The following is a 7,162-nucleotide window of genomic DNA, read 5'->3' as shown; positions in this document are numbered from 1 at the left end:
TCGTCAAATGTTATATGAGACTGCTCTATGGCGGCAATGAAGAGAAGACAAAGAGGAGAGTTTCCCTGTATTCACATGCAAGGAGATGCAATAAATTTCATCCGGTTGTTTTATTTCCCTCTGGGTGAACACTACCCCGCCTCCCTCCCCCCCCCCCTCTCCTGAGTCGAATCATCCCCTTTATCACCCGGTTGCCCTTCCCTACACACCCTCTCACCAAGGGGTTACGCTCGTGTAATATACAGATCGGGCGAGCACAATGGTGAGCCGACATGAAAGAGTCGTCCTATAGAGTGCGAATGACTGCGCATTGTGGAACCACCGACCACGAAGGGCCGCCGGAGTCGCCGCCATCGATCGCCAGATGCTGCGCATGGAGCCGCGATGGAAGCTTCGAATGGAAGTGTCGCCCCCACACACGTGGTCCCCACCTGAGGCCTAGCCTCGGGGTAAGCCAGACCGACTGCGGATAGGAATACCTGGGATTCCGCCTGTATAAGTCGTTCAGACTAGTGGTTTTAAATGCTAATTCTCATGCTCTCCAGAGCCCAGATAAGAGGGGCGGCTGTCGGACCGGTGGGTGGTTAAGGGACGGGTAGGGGATTGGGGGGAGCGTCTGGAAGATGAACTCAGCTCGGTCCCCTTTAATTACAGAGCGTTTCCAACTCGCCGGACAGACGCCAGAGGCGAGGCGCACAGGTCTCATTACAGGAGGAGGGATGGGCGGTAGGGTAGGGCGACCCCTCCACTAGATCTCCTTTCCCTTTTTGTAAACTAGATGCCGTGAATATCCGCCCAGGCGCTCTCATTACATCGCCTTTACTGGTTTTGGTGCCAACCGAGGGGCTTGGGAGCACGCCGATTACTCAGCACCCGACCTGAGTTTCAAAAGCACCTTTCCGCACAGCCATTGTCCCTATCTCGGGTGGATTCATCCGCTTACCGGTAATTTGTTTACTATGCCAGTGTAAGCACCTCGTTATATACCCACCTGCCTAACAGACGTCGACCTGGCTATCAGGATTGGGCGTGAAGGACATGGTCCTAAATTGTTCCCACAAGGTCGGATTTGTACTGTATACGCCCCTGTCACGTGACAGGCAATCCGTTTATACGAGCCATATGTGTGGCCCGTAAATATATGGCGTACCGATCATAAACACGACGAAGGAGCGATTTTCCCGCGTTGATGCCGGCAGGCGGGCCGGGGCGCCGGGCGCGGTCACACGGGCCGATCTGAGCGGAGGGGTCGCGCGTGTGACCCGCTCTGCCTAATGAATTTAGGCCCAGAGAGGGGAAGCAGTGGCAGGCGGGGAGACCCCCCGGGGAGTGGAGAATGGAGTGCGGTGGGAGGAAAAAGGGGAGACCGCATTACGTCTGCTCGACGTGGGGAGCAGTCGGGGTGGCTGAGACGCGACTCTAGACCCAAACCCATTGTTGCTCCGGCCCGCCTGGCGCCTGCCTGCTGTTATATGTACTATCAAGCGCTGAGTACGGATACGCCTACAAGTGAGTTGGCTTCCAGGGGCGAGGGGAAGGGAGGTCGCAGTTGGCAAGAGCCGGAAGGGTGGGTAGCCTTATGGGAACGGAAAAGGACTTGAGGTTGAGTGGCTGAGGGGCGGGTGGAGGTGTCAGACCGAAGCCGATGACGTAAGTAAGTTCCATGTTCGTAAAACGGCAACGTAATCTATTCATAAATACCGTCTCGACAAGGAGTCACAACCACTGTGGCAGGTCCGAGCAACACAATATCTTTCATCATCGTCCAATAACTCCACGTATCGATTTTCCAATGTTTGTGACGTGCCACGCTTGGTTTGGATAAATACAGTCCTGTGTTTAATGATCGTTTTCGTATTGGATACAAAGTCGAGGCTCGTGGAGGAGCTAGAACAAAGAACAGAACAGGACATGCCAAAACAAAAGGAACAAAACAGCACGATCGATACAATACAAGGTACAGTTTAACACGGAAAATTGGATGAAAACACAAACAGCAACACGGGAACGAAAATACTGTGCAACAGAAAGACACCACGGATCTGGTCCAGAAAACCTATCTTTGGTGAACTAGAAGGAGGAACTGGGTGATGTGGTGTGGAATGAGCACAGGGGGGAAAAAGACATTAATGAGCATTGAATTGCAACCAAATGGGAAAGTTGAGATCTGCTCGAACAAATAGGAACATTTAGTGACGTCAAAGCATGACAATAAATCTCAAAGTTATGCATCAGGCGATGACAGCGTGGAACAGATCATGTGAAGAGATCCATACTACTATTTACACCATGGAAAAGTGCCTTCCTTTTGGGTCTTGGAAAGGATATTTTTCAAAAGGATCTCCTTACATGACGTGCTGCTGCCCTTCCACCTGCCAAGGAAACCTCTGTGTTGCCTTCCATTTTTTACGTTGAAATTTACATACATTATATGATGGGCTGACCTGAAACCTGTTTTAAACTCAGGGAATCTCATTTACTTTTGATACCAGCAACTTCAGCCCAGTTCTTGGCTTGTGATAGACCTGATGTAGACCTATTTTATATATTACTATGAAACCAAAGTGCAGACTCATTAACAGTTTACTCGATCCTTACCAAAACAAAACAGGTTTCTCGTGAGAGCTATGAAGGAATCTAAAAATAATCTAATGAAAATATTCCAGGTTTCCAATCCAGGCTTAGAGTGGATGTTTTTTTTTTTATAGGACTGCTGCTTATGAATAATTGTTGGCAGTGATACCTGATGCTCTATGCCCATTTTAGCTTCTGGGAAACTTGCTCCAGATCCGTTTTTGCATACTACGATTCTGCAGTTGGCCCACTTATCCCTACTCTTCAACTGCTCCTCACATATTTTAGCCTGTTCTGGAGAGTTTTTATCCCTGTGCCTGCTGTAAGTCCATTTATGTTTATTGTAGTGCCATTCTTGGCCGTAATTGGCATTTTTCCAGCCACCTCTAGTCCGGCGCCATCCCTGTATAGCAACATTGCTACACATCATTCCAATGGTATTTATCCACCATGGGCCGCATTTTCATGCCTGAGCATTCTGTCAGCGAAGTCACCTTTGATATATATATATATATATATATATATATATATATATATATATATATATATAATATATATATATATATATATATATATATATATATACATATATATATATATATATTGTAACGGATTTGAGAAGTGTAACGGTTTTGAGAAGTGTAACAATTTTGAGAAAGTGTAACGAATGTGAAAAGTATGGTTTTGTTGTGTTTTAACTGACCCTCGTAGAGTAAATAAGGTCGAAGGACGTCCCCCTAGTTAATTCCATGAAACTTACACACAGGCCACGATATATCTTTTTAAATAGCTTATTTCCTTATTCTATGTAGGCTAAATATGTGTTTCCCACTAGATTGACTCTGCATTGTATCAAACGAAATAAGCGTAGGCCCCTTTCAATTTCCCCAATCATCTCCGCTCTCCAAAGTTCCTTTCAAAAGCGGTGCGAGTGGTGTTCAATCCCGCAAGCCGCCATTGCCCATGTGCTAATCTCGGAGAAGAGGGGGGTAGGAGCCGCCAACTCACGGGCATGGCACGTCGTCATGATCAAAGGGGGAATCGGACAGCCCTAACAGCCAACCAGCACCGCGGTGAGCGACCCGGTAGGCGTGCCCTCGCAGCCGGCGGCTTGATTCCGACCCGAGTAATAAAAGCGACTGGAAGGGACTGCTTCGGCAGATGAGAGAAGAGATGAGATGAGAGATGAGCTGTGAGATGAGAGATGAGCTGTGAGATGAGAGAAGAGATGAGATGAGAGATGAGCTGTGAGATGAGAGATGAGCTGTGAGATGAGAGATGAGAGACGCTCCAAAAAGGAGAGGTACTTGGAGATGAAACAAGCTTTGGAGAGACGCGCTGAGAGGAGGGAGACGGCTCCACCAGAAGGAGAGGAGCAGGTGTGACCAAGCCAGCGCGTGACGTCCACAGCATCAGCAGCGTCGACGCGACCGAGGGTTTTCCCGCCAAAAACGCGAAGAGTGGGAGCTGCTACCTCCAGCCCTGCCGGTTGCAGGGACCTGACCCTGCCTCCCTCTCCAGCAACCCACCTCCGCCATTCCTGCCTGCAATTTCCCCCATGTAAGTGTGAACGTCGTCTGTCTTAATCGTTGTCCTGGGGTTAAGTAAACTGCATAGATAAGCTACCGATTCACTGTGTGACTGCTTCTTCCATCCATTGCTTGTAAATAACTTTGATCGCTCCTTCTTTTTGCTTGTGTGTATAATAAATCCTGTTATTCCTCCGAACTCTGTCTTCTTCTCTCTTCCTTCTCTTTCGGTCGCTTTAGAGGTTTCCATATTGAATATCTGTGGCGCGATTTGGTCAACGTTGGGGGAGTCGGGCTAATCGGGGATCCTGTAACGGTCGCGGTTGACCATCCGCTCGGCCCAAAGTAACATCTTGTCCGCGACCCGTAACAATTGGTGTCTAGGAGTGGGATACGAGGCCCGAACCAAATTTTTTTTAAAACGTGTAAAAAAAAAATTTGGTCCAAATTACGAGCTGCCGAAATTTTGTTGTTTTATAAAACCCGAATTTTGAGATCGCGCCATGGACAATCAAGGCGATCGGATGTCGGTGGGGGAGATAGACGGGTTAGGGGTAACCCAGGACTTAGGGGAAGAAAGGGAGGAGGGGAGCAATGAGGAGGCGGTTGAGGGGGTATCAGATGCACAAAATGGCGTCCTCGCGCACGAGGCTTCAGGTGCACAAAATGGCGGCCTCGCGCACATGGTTATTGTGGCGCCAAATTTAGCCACGCCCGTGACCGTAACAGCGCCGCCGATGGATTGGGGCCTTTTTATGATCCAAATGAAGGCCCTTATGGATGCTCAGAGTGAGCAAATGAAGGCTCAGAGTGAGCAAATGAAGGCTCAGAGTGAGCAAATGGGGAACCGAATGGATGCTCAGAGTGAGCAAATGTGGAACCGAATGGATGCTCAGAGTGAGCAAATAAGGGCTCAGAGTGAGCTATTGGGGGTAATGGGGGGAAAAATGGGGGAAATGGGGGGCGAAATGGGGGGCAAAATGGGAGAAATGGGGGAACGGCTAGAAGCTAAATTTGAGGGGTTAGACAATAATCTTAAGGGATTAGACAAGAAATTTGAGGGATTAGACAATGGGTTAGAGGGGGTGAAAAATGGGTTAATGGGGTTAGAAAATAGGATGGAAGACAAATTGCGGGAAATAGGGGAGCAATCCGCCCGGGAAATCGAACAGATGGGGAACCAGATAGAGGAGGTGAAAATCGGGTTAGAAAGTAAACTGGATGCTCAGAGGGATGAATTGGGACAGATGAGGGTGGCATCTACAAAAGAGATGGAGGAGATGAAAGAGGGGATACGACGAGGTGTAAGTGAGGAGGTTTCGGGGCGACGCGAGGAGGTAAAGCGAGGTGAGAAGCGTATGGAGAAAGAGGTGAGGAATAATACGGCTAGGTTACAGGGGGGCATAGAGGGTCTGACGAAGGGAGTAGAGCAGCTGACAGAGGGACAAACGGAGTTAGTGGAGCAGGTTCAAAGGAACACTGCGGTACTAGGAGGGTTAAAGGCGACACAAAAAGAAATTAAAAATGACTTGATAGCGACACAGAGGCAATGTCAGATGGTACGTGAGGGACTGACAATGAGGTTGGACGAGGTGACAGAGGTAATGGAGACAAAGGACCGGCAGGTGAGGATGCACATAGAGACGGTCACGGTAGCCTTAGAGGACGAACTTGAGGAGACGCACCGGGAAATAAAAGAGGTGAAGCAAAAATTAGAGGAAGTGGAAGAAGAGGTGAGTGAAATTAAGAAGAGACGGAGGGAAACTAAGAGGGAGATAAAGGAGGAAGTCATGGAATATGTACAAGGTCTGTGTTCAAATCATGATGAAGTGCTCACTACCCAAATAAAAAGTTTGCAGGTGGCAGAGGAGGTGCGACGAAGAGGTACGGAGGTGAGTGGCAATGTATATGATGTGAGGGGAGATTCAGTCGGCTTGGGGGTCGAGATGGACCCGGATGTTCGTGAGAGGCCGTTGGTGAAGTGTGCGACAGGTCTGGTGTGCGAAAAAAGAGGTGTGCGAGAATGTCCGACCATGGGGTGTGTGAGGAAAAAGTGCGCGCCGACCAGTGAGTGTGCTGTCGAGAGTGAGTCGGTCGTAGCGCGTGTGCGAGGGAGCACATGGAAGCGCGGTGTGGTGAGAGTTACAGAGGATGTAAAGAAAGAGTGTGCGCAAGAGTGTGCGCGAGAAAGGTGTGTAACGGACGGGTGCATGAGGAAAGAGTGCGCTGTCAAGAGTGAAGGAGAATGCACGCCTGTGGTGAGAGTTACAGAGGATGTAACGAAAGAGTGTGCGCAAGAGGATGCGCGAGAAAGGTGTGTAACGGACAGGTGCATGGGGAAAGAGTGCGCTGTCGAGAGTAAGGGTGAGTGCGCTGTCAAGAATGGAGGTGAAAGTAGTGAGAGTGACACGGAGCGTGAGTTGGTTGTGACAGGTGAGCGAGGATGTACACCTGGAATGGAAGGAAGCACACCTGGAATGGTAGAGCGTGTGTGGGAATGCACACTTGAGTTGGTCGTGAGGCACGTGGTTGGGTGTGCGAGTGAGAGCACACCTGTGATTGTGACAGAGGAGGTGACCGAGGAGGGGGCGCGAAGAGGTGTGTTGCTAAGGTGTGCGAACGGTGAATGTGTGCCAAAGTGTTTGGTGGTCAGGTGTGTGACCAAGTCTGTGAGCGGAATGAGTGTACCGAGGTGTGTAAGAGAAGGTACGACGAGGAGCATGGGAACAGCTGGATGTATGAGCAAGAAAGGGGTAGCGTATGCGTGTAAGCATGCAGGTGAGGCATCGACGGTAACCGGGTTAGCGGTTAGAGCGACTTATAGCCGAATCGGGCCCTCGGTGCGTGCCGGGCTTCGCGTGCCGCGAGAACCAGCGGGGATCCGAGGCACGGCGGGTTCGAAAGGACCGCCGTACGCGATCCACGCTGGGCCTCGCTTTGAACGGCCGCGTCCGTGCTCCACTAGGCGGAACGGGCAGCCCGATCGGAAGGGTCATCATGGCAACCACCTTTTGTTGAGACGTTCCGGCAGGTCGAGATCGGGCCATTGGACGGCTCGG

At 50.1% G+C, this 7,162-nt stretch overlaps 1 long non-coding RNA gene across 1 annotated transcript in view; it reads left to right on the top strand.

The window, feature by feature from the left end:
• The first annotated feature begins 238 nt into the window (after positions 1-238).
• LOC137422606 (uncharacterized) overlaps positions 239-7,162 on the top strand; it is a 36,762-nt gene continuing 29,838 nt past the window's right edge. The window contains exon 1 of the long non-coding RNA XR_010983530.1: positions 239-449. This is a non-coding gene — a long non-coding RNA (uncharacterized LOC137422606). The remainder of the gene's footprint in view (positions 450-7,162) is intronic.

The sequence above is a fragment of the Myxine glutinosa genome, chromosome 2 (assembly GCF_964187855.1).
Source record: "Myxine glutinosa chromosome 2, kmMyxGlut1.1, whole genome shotgun sequence".
In the NCBI taxonomy this organism is placed as follows: Eukaryota; Metazoa; Chordata; class Myxini; order Myxiniformes; family Myxinidae; genus Myxine; species Myxine glutinosa.
Note: the sequence above shows the minus strand (reverse complement) of the source record. Positions and strands in the feature narration are given on the sequence as shown.